This window comes from Mauremys reevesii, linkage group 5 (assembly GCF_016161935.1).
Source record: "Mauremys reevesii isolate NIE-2019 linkage group 5, ASM1616193v1, whole genome shotgun sequence".
NCBI lineage: Eukaryota > Metazoa > Chordata > Testudines > Geoemydidae > Mauremys > Mauremys reevesii.
Window position 1 is genome coordinate 114,514,908 of NC_052627.1, and position 12,556 is coordinate 114,527,463.

Here is a 12,556-nt window from a genome sequence, read left to right on the forward strand (position 1 = left end):
ATCCCTCCCCTCATTGTAACTGTAATGGAAAAATGCAGGGAACTTTTACAATTGTTACAAATCACGAGCTTCTATATTCTAATTATTTACTACTCTTCCTTTCCTTCCACATCTCTGTCTATACATTTGTATTCAAAGATCATTTAGAAATAAGAGTGGTCAGCTCTCTGGGCAGGAAACAGTAAAGGTTTGAAGGTAGCCAACACAGTTTCAGTTTGAATGTTTCATTGCTAATGTAATGCTTTTAAGGTTTTAAATAATGGGCCAAATTCTGCTCTTCTCTATACCAGCAAAACCCCAGTCAAGTTACAGGAATTGCCCTGTGATAAAATAAGTGAGAGTAGATTGTCACCTAATATCGTTTTTGTCTTCTGTTTTATAGTCAGGTTAGAAGCTTATTTTATAGTATGGCAATTTCACATTGTAAAAAATCTTAATTGAATCCTAAAAACATCTCTTACAACATCCTTTATGGTAAAGGTATTCAAACTTAAGACATGCTGATTAAGCTTCCTATGCAGGGATCATATGGGACCGTACAGAGAGAGAGAGAGAAATATGGGGATAAGTTTGCTGGCATGTACAAAGTGAGGGTTTGGAACCAAGCAAAACAGCTTGTGTTCTTGGAGGAAGAGAGTAGTTAGCTTGTGCCTGTGTCGTGCAGTTTAGAAGAGCACAGATGGGAGGCTCAGCAGAAAAGTTTTTCACCCTGCAGCTAGACAGAAATGCTTTAGTCAGACCAGTGTGGGCTGAAACTGAGCAACTGGACAAGAGGTTGTGCTTAGCTGAAGTTTTATTCTGTTGGGGTTAATCATTTATTTATTTATTTATTTATTTATTTATTTGGTGAGTCTGTGCATTTTCGAGCACTCTTGGTAGAAGACTATTGTGTGAGCATCACAACTGTAGCTCGGAGGCCAATAAGTCTGATGCAGAGCTACACCAGTTCACAAGGCAAAATAAACATTTTACATTCTGGGGTTCTTGGAGGGTGTTGGAAATTCCCATAGTTACCAAAATATCTAATGGGCACATGAAGGGAAAGTAAACCAAACTCTTTAGAAACCCCAGCAGATTTGTAAGTTCTATTTTCCTCCTACTGGTTTGGGGGGGTTCCCTTTTTTTAAGGAGAGGTAGGAGTTAGGAATCCATAAAAGACAGTTAGGCATATATTGTGTAAAATGTGGCATATGTGTCTTTTTAAGCTGGCAGCCATCTCCATTGATAGAACACTCTAGGCTTTGATGAATCATTTGTTGATGGATATGGCATTCATTTCCACTAGAGGTCACTACGTGCAAATAGTTACGTCTTCATTTTAATATCAATTACTTTTATTGGTTTACAGGAGAAAATTTGTAGCACACTTTGCAATTCAAGAGGTTAATGGGGCCCAGCTGCATGAAATGTACCAATTGACTGAAGAGATGACATTTTTTATGGGCCCCAATTAAGCCACAGATTATTTCATTCTAAAATAAGGGAAGTTGGCTCAGCCATGTACATTTTATATTGAAGAGTGTCAAATTAGTTTCAGCCAGAACCAAATCCCTACTAACATTGCCTAACTTGAGGAAATTTCAGATACAAATCCAAACATACCTGGTGGCCTCTTTTTTTATAATGATCTGAGCCATCGTTTCTGATCCAAGTATCCAGGTACGCTGGGAAAGATTGAATTTTTGGGCCTACCTATTTAGATGGCAGCATGTGGAGTGAAAACTATTTTGATGCAGAGGCCACTGCAGTTCTCATAGGACCAAATGCTGATGCCACTAAAGTTAACAATATCAGTAGAAGCAGTGTTTGGCTCTTAGTGAAGTTGTTATGTGGGGGAAAAAACTTCTTCACCCTTATAAAATTCCAGTATGCTCCTACAGTTAGACAGAACCAAAATTCTGGCTAGGTGAGTAGATGCAGCATTTCTTCATTTTATTAATCAAAACAAAAACAATTCAAATATAACATCATTACTTAATGATGCCACAGACGCCATTTACTTATCCAAATTAAATGAGACATACTGTATATCGAGTGTAGAAGCTTATACTTGGTTCATAAATAGGCAATTAATGTGTTCTAGGATACATAAAAGCCTGTTGGGCAGGGCAAAATGGAAAGATATTTTAATAGAGATTTGACACATCAATTTTTTTAGTATTTATTGGATATAAAATATGATTCTTCACTGGTGACGAGGGGGACGAAAGGGAGTTGCGCCTCTGGGGAGAACTTGATTGGGAGGAAAAAAATAGACAGAAAATGTGACAGGTTCTGGTTCTGTATATACTGCAGGATAATGTGCATGGTGTTTACAGTGCTCATAATTGCTGTGGTGATCTGAGTGGGCTTCATGCTTGCCGTACTATGGCGTCTGCGCTGAAAAAAGGTGTGAAACGATTGTCTGCCATTGCTCTGATGGAGGGAGGGGTGACTTGGCTTACAGGGAATTAAAATCAACAAAGGGGGTGGGTTAGCATCAAGGATACACGTATGCAACTGTTGCACAGAATGGCCCCCTCAAGGATTGAATTCAAAAGCCTGGGTTTAGCAGGCCAGTGCTCAAACCACTGAGCTAGCCCTCCCTCTCCCCACCATTCAGGGAGGGAGGGGGGGAGCAAATGAACACAAATGAATACAAAACAAATCTGGTCTCTTACTTGTTTTGATCCACTCCATTTCTCTTTTATGCATCTTAGGCTGGCAGCAGATGGTGCAGCACGACTGCTAGCCATTGTCGTCTCCTGGCTGCTCGCCAGAAGATGGTGCAGTACAACTGCAGGCAGGACTGAATCTCCATGAGACGAAACTTAAAAATAGAATGACCTGGAGTCACTCCCATTCAGGGCCGCCCAGAGGGGGGGGCAAGAGGGGCAATTTGCCCCAGGCCCCGCGTCCCGCAGGGCCCCCCCCGAGTGTTTTCCAGGGCCCCTGGAGTGTTTCCCGTCTTCCCGCGGCTCCGGTTGAGCTCCCGCAGGCATGACTGCGTCAGGTCAACCGGAGCCGCGGGACCACGGCACCCGCCGCAGTCATGCCTGCGGCAGGTCCGCTCGTCCCGGGCTCCGGTCGACCTGCCGCAGGCATGCCTACGGGAGCTCAACCGGAGCCAAATGCCGCCCCCCAGGGAAAGGGCCGCCCCACGCGCCTGCTTGGCGCGCTGGGGTCTAGAGCCGCCCCTGAGCGGGGGCCCCCCGCCGCCGAAGACCCCGGGCCCCCGGAATTCTCTGGGCGGCCCTGCTCCCATTTATGTCCAGGTGCCCCTGAAACACCTCACGAGGTCTGCCAGGAGCATCCGTGTCTGCCCAGGTGCCCCTGACCGACCTCACCGAGGTTGGCTAAAAGAGCACCCCGGAGACGACGATGACAGCTAACAGTCATAATGCACCATCTGCTGCCAAAAGGCAATGAGCTCCTGCTGTGTAGCAATGCAGTACCATGTCTGCCAGCACCCAGGAAACGTACAGTGAAGGTGAGCTGAGCGGGCTCCATGCTTGCCATGGTATGGCGTCTGCACGGGTAACCCAGGAAATAAGGCTCAAAACGATTGTCTGCCATTGCTTTCACAGAGGGGCCTGATGACATGTACCCAGAATGACCCGCGGCAATGTTTTTGACCCATCAGGCATTGGGAGCTCAACCCAGAATTCCAATGGGTGGCAGAGACTGAGGGAAATGTGGGATAGCTACCACGGTGCAACGCTCCAGAAGTTGACACTAGCCTCGGTACTGTGGATGCACTCCGCCGAGTTAATGGTCTTAATGGTCTTGGAGTGGGGACACACACAGTCGACTGCATAAAATCAATTTCTAAAAAATTGACTTCTATAAATTCGACGTAATTTCGTAGTGTAGACATACCCTCAAGAGTGTGAAGGGACACACCCTCACTCTAGTGGAAAGGAAACTAACAAACTCTTCTGGGCCTGTTCAGCACTAATGAGGTGCCTCTGCAAGGCTTGCTCTGTCTGGAGGGGGAGAAGAAAACATGCCACAGGAAAGAGTGGTGAACAGAAGGACTGCTCAACTTCAGAGACTGCTGACAGCAGACAGGTTAGCTAAGAAGGAGACAGTCACAGTCCTCCCCACTCCTGAAGCCGCATGGACTAGCTGCAAAGCAGTACACCTCAGAAAAGGAGCCAGAGGTTTACCCCACTCAGGGACAATAGACTCTGATAGACCAAGCTCAAAGAGCTGGATCCTGAAAGACTGCTTGAGAGACCGGCCACCTGTGTTTTTCTTTATTTTCACTCAGATTCCCCTCTCTCATAAGAGATAGAGAGGACCTTTCTTTTGTCTGTTTTACTCCAAGAACTCCTCATGTGCTACAAAGTGGGGAGAAGGACAGTATAAATGACTGGCAGCAGTGTCTGGAGAGGGCTTGACTATGGAGCCCCTGCCTCCCACACTTGAAATACCAGGAAAATTTCAGAAGACTAGGAGAGCACTAAAGTTGTCCCCATATTTAAAAACAGCAGCCGGTTTACCCAGAAACTATAGGCCAATTATCCTGTCATCAACCCTGGGCAAAATTATGGAAAGGCTTAATCAGGTTTCAGCTCATAAAGAATTAAAGGATTGGAATATAAGTAATGTCAGTCAACAGGGCTTTATTAAAAATAGGTCTTGTAAAACAAACCTGATTTCATTCTTTGATGAGATTACAAGCTCGACCAGACCACATGATGCTGAACTCTATTTTGGTACCTGTATTTTTCCACAAACTGGACTGGGAACTAAGTTTGGAACAGAGGGTTTCCACCATATGGAAAAGCTATATAAGGTGGGGAGTGACATCATTTCTTGGCCTCACTCCTGACACAAGAGAACTCCTGGAAACACCTGAGGAACAAAGACTGAACTGGGGGAAGTACTAGACCAGGCTAAAGGGATTTCTAGCCTGTGTATGGAAATTTAGGATTTGAATTAGTAATTTCTCACCCTGACTGATGATACAAGCAGACCCTAATATACTAGATAGTGGAATCTTGTGGGGGGGGGGGGTTTGTTTTGTTTTGTTTTACTAGGTAATCTACTTTGATCTGTTTGCTATCACTTATAATCACTTAAAATGTATCTTTCTGTAGTTGTTTTGAGTGAAGTGTCTGGAAAAATCTCAGTTAACAAGGACTGGTGTGCATATTCTTCTGCACATTGGGGGAGATGTGAACTGGGTAATAAATTCATACTGGTTGGGTTTTTGACCAGGGCAGGACAATACAGCTCTGGGGTCCTAGGCTGCAGAGTTGGGGGTATTTTGTCTGTGGCCTCTTTATTGTTGGTTCATGCAGTGGCTGGCCAGAGCCTGAATGTAACTGCAGCCTGAATGTAACTGCTATGTGAATGCTGGTTTGCGTGTAGGACCAGGAGCAGTCTGCAGTTTGTCACAGCAGCATAATGTGAGGGAACCCAGCCTGGTGAGTTAGGGGGCTCAGTGGTACCCCAGTTCCAGGTTGCACCAGGGAGGGGACACATCACATCCTCCACTCCCTATTAGCCACTGGGAGAAGTGCCCTAGACTTTGATGCACCCCAGAAGGGAAACTGAACTCTTTAATGGCCCAGCAGGAGAGTTGGGGCCTGAAAGGCTCAGAGAGGGCAAGGACATTTCCTTTAGGGGAAGCCCTGGAATATGGTCTCAGCCCTGGTATCGAGCCATTTATAGGCTGCAGGATTAATTAAGGACCTAAGACCAAGGAGGGCTACAGGGAGAGAAAGTGCAGGCACATACATATTTGACTGGTGGCGCTCGTGAGAGGTGAGTGCACCTCATTTCGGTCCCATTCTTGGTTGGTCCCTAGGCACTACCATAATACAGAACCTCAGTTGTTCAGGATGAAATCAATAGAATTTTACAGGTGTAAACTGGTCTAATGGAGCAGACAGTCAGGCCCAGCTCTGGACTAAATGGGAGACAAAATATAAAATCTCTATTATAATCTCTGAGACAACTTTGAGTACAGATCATCTGAGATCATTCAGAAATTACAAGATTTACTTCTTACGGTGCATCACCACTCGTAATATACCTGATTGTGTACACTGAATATGCAGATGCCACACTGCCATGCATTTCTGAATCCTTACCAATTTCATAGCAACAGACCTCTAACTAATGCTGCCTGAACATGTTTAATTGCTTATCAGCTTCTAGAAACAGTACCAGTCAAGTACACAAGTCTTGTATATGTCCAAATAGTCTTAAGTGCCTATACACAAATGCAAGAAGCCTGGGAAACAAGCAGGAGAACTGGAAGTCCTGGCACAGTCAAGGAACTATGATGTGATTGGAATAACAGAGACTTGGTGGGATAACTCACATGACTGGAGTACTGTCATGGATGGATATAAACTGTTCAGGAAGGACAGACAGGGCAGAAAAGGTGGGGGAGTTGCACTGTATGTAAGAGAGGAGTATGACTGCTCAGAGCTCCTGTATGAAACTGCAGAAAAACCTGAGAGTCTCTGGATAAAGTTTATAAGTGTGAGCAACAAGGGTGATGTTGTGGTGGGAGTCTGCTATAGACCACCAGGGGGATGAGGTGGACGAGACTTTCTTCTGGCAACTAGCAGAAGTTACTAGATCACAGGCCCTGGTTCTCATGGGAGACTTCAATCACCCTGATATCTGCTGGGAAAGCAATACAGTGGTGCACAGACAGTGGTGCACAGACAGTTTTTGGAAAGTGTAGGGGACAATTTCCTGGTGCAAGTGATGGAGGAACCAACTAGGGCAGAGCTCTTCTCGACCTGCTGCTCACAAACCGGGAAGAATTAGTAGGGGAAGCAAAAGTGGATGGGAACCTGGGAGGCAGTGACCATGCGATGGTCGAGTTCAGGATCCTGACACAAGGAAGAAAGGAGAGCAGCAGAATACGGACCCTGGACTTCAGAAAAGCAGACTTTGACTCCCTCAGAGAACTGAAGGGCAGGATCCCCTGGGAGAATAACACAAGGGGGAAAGGAGTCCAGGAGAGCTGGCTGTATTTTAAAGAATCCTTATTGAGGTTGCAGGAAAAAAACATTCCGATGTGTAGAAAGAATAGTAAATACAGCAGGAGACCAGCTTGGTTTAACAGTGAAATCCTTGCTGATTTTAAACGCAAAAAAGAAGCTTACAAGAAGTGGAAGATTGGACAAATGACCAGGGAGGAGTATAAAAATATTGCTCAGGCATGCAGGAGTAAAATCAGGAAGGCCAAATCACACTTGGAATTGCAGCTAGCAAGAGATGTTAAGAGTAACAAGAAGGGTTTCTTCAGGTATGTTAGCAACAAGAAGAAAATCAAGGAAACTGTGGGCCCCTTACTGAATGAGAGAGGAAACCTAGTGACAGAGGATATGGAAAAAGCTAATGTACTCAATGCTTTTTTTGCCTCTGTCTTCACGAACAGGTCAGCTCCCAGACTGCTGCACTGGGCAGCACAGTATCGGGAGGAGGTGACCAGCCCTCTGTAGAGAAAGAAGTGGTTCAGGACTATTTAGAAAAACTGGACGAGCACAAGTCCATGGGGCCGGATGCATTGCATCCTAGGATGCTAAAGGAGTTGGCGGATGTGATTGCAAAACCATTGGCCATTATCTCTGAAAAATCATAGCGATCGGGGGAGGTCCCAGATGACTGGAAAAAGGCTAATGTAGTGCCCATCTTTAAAAAGGGAAGGAGGAGGATCCGGGGAACTACAGGCCAGTCAGCCTCACCTCAATCCCTGGAAAAATCATGGAGCAGGTCCTCAAGGAATCAATTCTGAAGCACTTAGAGGAGAGGAAAGTAATCAGGAACAGTCAGCATGGATTCACCAAGGGCAAGTCATGCCTGACTAACCTAATTGCCTTCTATGACAAATTAACTGGGTCTGTGGATGAGGGGAAAGCAGTGGATGTGTTATTCCTTGACTTTTAGCAAAGCTTTTGATACGGTCTTCCCCAGTATTCTTGCCAGCAAGTTAAAGAAGTATGGGCTGGATGAATGGACTGTAAGGTGAATAGAAAGCTGGCTAGATCATTGGGCTCCATGGGTAGGATCAATGGCTCCATGTCTAGTTGGCAGCCGGTTTCAAGTGGAGTGCCCCAAGGGTCGGCCCTGGGGCCGGTTTTGTTCAATATCTTCATTAATGATCTGGAGGATGGTGTGGACTGCACTCTCAGCAAGTTTGCAGATGACACTAAACTGGGAGGAGTGGTAGATATGCTGGAGGGTAGGGATAGGATACAGAGGGACCTGGACAAATTAGAGGATTGGGCCAAAAGAAACCTGATGAGGTTCAACAAGGACAAGTGCAAAGTCCTGCACTTAGGACAGAAGAATCCCATTCACTGTTACAGACTAGGGACCGAATGGCTAGGAAGCAATTCTGCAGAAAAGGACCTAGGGGTTACCGTGGACGAGAAGCTGGATATGAGTCGGCAGTGTGCCCTTGTTGCGAAGAAGGCTAACAACATTTTGGGCTGTATAAGTAGGGGCATTGCCAGCAGATCTTGGGATGTGACTATCTCCCTCTATTTGACATTGGTGAGGCCTCATCTAGAGTACTGTGTCCAGTTTGGGGCCCCACACTACAAGAAGGATGTGGAAAAATTGGAAAGAGTCCAGAGGAAGGCAACAAAAATGATTAGGGGGCTGGAGCACATGACTTATGAGAAGAGGCTGAGGGAACTGGGATTGTTTAGTCTGCAGAAGAGAAGAATGATTTGATAGCTGCTGGGGGGATTTGATAGCTGCTTTCAACTACCTGAAGGGGGGTTCCAAAGAAGATGGATCTAGACTGTTCTCAGTGGTACCAGATGACAGAACAAGGAGTAATGGTCTCAAGTTGCAGTGGGGGAGATTTAGGTTGGATATTAGGAAAAACTTTTTCACTAGGAGAGTGGTGAAGCACTGGAATGGGTTACCTAGGGAGGTGGTGGAATCTCCTTCCTTAGAGGTTTTTAAGGTCAGGCTTGACAAAGCCCTGGCTGGGATGATTTAGTTGGGGATTAGTCCTGCTTTGAGCAGGGGGTTGGACTAGATCACCTCCTGATATTCTCTGATTCTATGATTCAAATGAATAAAATTTAATCCATTTCTGATTGTAACATGGGATGATAGAAGAGATCTTTGTTTAAATGTATGGTGTTTTTGTATAAAGTAGAAGGGGAATAGACCAGAGTAAATACTGTTCTCTTGACTAATCTGTTGAATTTATCACTAAGAATTTCTTTCTCATAGGAACTGTGGGTTGTTACTTTCTCCTCTGCACTGGTGTGATGTGACCCTGAGGTGGCCGCATTTCAACAGCGGTGGAGGTAAATAATTGTAAAGTGGGTTTTTTAATTATTATTTTAATCATTAAATGTCTTTATAAATCTGAAGTATTATAGTTCACTGTGATCCCTTCTCATGCCAAATTGCCTTTGTGATGGTATGCAAAACATACCTCTAATGTCATGCGTCTGACAAAGTGGGTATTCACCCATGAAAGCTTATGCTCCAATACATCTGTTAGTCTTAAAGGTGCCACAGGACTCTCTGTTGCTTTTTACAGATCCAGACTAACACGGCTACCCCTCTGATACTTGATACCTCTAATGTTACCTGATGTCCTCTTTGGAGTATAGATAATCCAATAGAAAATCAGAACTTCAAAGACTGCATCACATTTTACATCCAAAGTGAGGTTGAGTAGAGGCCCCCAATGGGGGTTAACAGATTAACAGATTAACAGATTCACCTAATAACTTATCTTCTCTGTTCCTAGAGTTCACTGATATATTGTATGTGTACTAAGACAGGCAGAAATAAATTACTTTATGCCAAGTACCTGGTATATATGGTCACGCAATTACTTGTATTACTGTCTATCATATCTTGAGTAAACAGCATTTAAAAGAATTGGCCAGAGGCAACTAGTACTGACTATGTAACTTTATTCAGTATTTGTGAAAGTGGTTGTTTTGTTCCTGCACAAAATGACATGGAGGGTTCATTTATGGGATCCTTTGTTCTTGTTGCCATGGCATTTTGTATAAGCACAGTAAATGTCTAAAATGGGCTTGTAATCAAAATTCTTACAATATTCTGACTTTTGTCTTCTCTTCAGATGCAGTGATTGGCAGCTAAGCTACTGCAAAATCTGACAACGGCAACTGCAAACCAATCATGCGTGGTAAAACTAATCGGGCCAAAATGAAGCCACTGGAGTTGACAATGAAAGTTTACACCATGGGTGAACTTGATTCATTTTCAAAGTATATTTTCAGCATGTTATATTGAATTTTAGCTGGTTATTTCTGTAGAAGTTAGTGAGCCAAATTCAGCAGTGATGTAAACTACACCTAAATTTACATATTAGATGTAAGCTTGTTATAAGTGGCAATGGCGTGTACTTTGCACCACCTTTTGCACTGAATAGTTTAGTGCAATGAGTGGGAGTTACTGCATGCTGCTGAGACCATATTCAGCCTTGAAGTCAGTGGGAGTGACTTATACGATGGGTGAATAAAACCTTCGGAATAGTATGGGCATAAGAAGCAGAGGAAGGCTTAATTTTCATTTTACACTTTTGAGCTAGTTGTTTTTCCTGCTGCCACCCTCACTTCAGCATGTAGGTTACACTTGTTATGCACACCCACTGAATGCCAAGTCAGTTGTATAGAATTCTATCTTAAAGCAAGTGTAAATTGGTGGGTGGGGGAAGCAAATTGCAGTAACAGGAGTCCTATCTAAATAAACCCAGACTTTCAGCCTAAGGAAGCAACTGAACAAATAACACAATACATATATTTAAGTCCCTGATAAAAGCCATATTAGGTTCAGACTACAAAAACTCACTTTCTTAAAAACAGCCCTGTTTTACTAAAATGTCATTCATTTATTCAAAGCGATTAGAATTTTAACTGCATGGCTGCTACAGCCAGTATACTTTTCAATTTGCCTCTGAGGTAAGGAAAGAATTAATACTGACAGGCTTCCAAGTGGTCAGGAAAAATTGGAATACAGGGACCATACCTTTATCTCTGGGCAAAACACATATCAGGGCCGTTCTTAGGCATACACAGCATACGCAGCTGTGTAGGGCACCATGAAATTTGGGCACCAAATTGCCCCAAATTTCATGGTGCCCTAGGCAGCTGCGTGCTGCATACGGCAGCACCAGCCCTGGTGGCCAGCCCTATCCCTCGGCTGCCCCCACCCTACAAGGGGCAGGGCAGTTCCTAGGGGGATGTGGGGCCCCAGACAACTCCCTCTGCCCTGCCTCTTACCCTTTCCCCCTGCTCTGCCCCGGCCCAGCCCCATTCTACCTCTTTCCCTCAGCGACCCCGCACTCACTGGCAGTGGCGGGAAGCGGAGCAATCCAGCCCCAGCCCACTCAACTCTGCCAGCTCCCAGCCACGTGTGGTGTTTAGATGTTGCTTGAAATTATTAGAACTGGAAGCACTGGTTGTTGGGAGTCTGAAAGGACAGGAAACGGGAAGGAGGGGGAGGAGTTGAGGAGGCAGAGTGAGAGTTACAGAGGGTGCAGCAGCAGCTTGGTAAAGAGGTTTCCACTTTAAAAATAAAGTCCTGTTGAAGTTTGTTAGTACCTTGCCTGGTTGATACAACACCACGGCGCTCCGCTTCCCACTGCCGGTGAGTGCGGGGAAAGGATGCCCCCCTGCACTCACCAGCAGCGGGAAGCAGAGGGACGCAGCCCCAGCCTGCTCCACTTCCCTTGCCCTGACCCCAGCCATGTCACTCAGGTTGGGGAAAGGAGCGCCCCCGGCTCTCACCGGCGGCAAGAAGCGGAGCACCGTGGCTGGGAGCTGGCAGAGTAGAACGGGCTGGGGCCAGGCTGCTCCGCTTCCTGCCTGTGGGGGGCAGGGGGGATCCCTTCCCCCAAGCCCCTTCCCCTGATCGACACGGCTGGGGCCGAGGCGAGAGAAGAGGGAGCAGGCTGCTCCCGGCTCCCCACTAATCCCCCAGGCCACTCTGGGCCTGTGGGGCCCCCAAAAGTGGCCCTTAATAGCTCCTTCCTCCAAGACCTTGGTGGGGGGAGACCTGGGGCCCCACAAAGTCTCTCGAGGGTGGGGTGGGGGGGGGGCGATGTAGGGCACTCAAATGGCTAGGGACGGCCCTCGGAGGGATATCTATAAAATGGAGATAAATGACAAGATTTTCAAAAATTGGAGCCAAAAATTAGGCTCCCAAATTCAAGGCATATTTCTTATAGCTCTGATTGACCTGTTGGGTGCACGGAAATTTTGAAAATCAGGCAGCTACTTTAGCTGTGTAAATATGGATTTAGGAGCTTACATTTAAGCTCCTATTTCTGAAAATCTTGGCAAATATTCACATGGCTGTGTAAATATTTTTAAAGCACTTTAAAGATGAAAAGTGATTGTATAAATGCTAAATATTATTCCAATTAAACTTAATTTAGTACCAAAATAGCAACACTACAGCACAACTATAAAGATACCCCTTTCAATACACTCCGAACCCTATTGTCTTCTGTTTCCATGAAGTTTTATATCATACTGTGACACCATGTTATTAACCATAAATCCTATGCACAGCTAGGAGATATTTTTCAATATTTTTC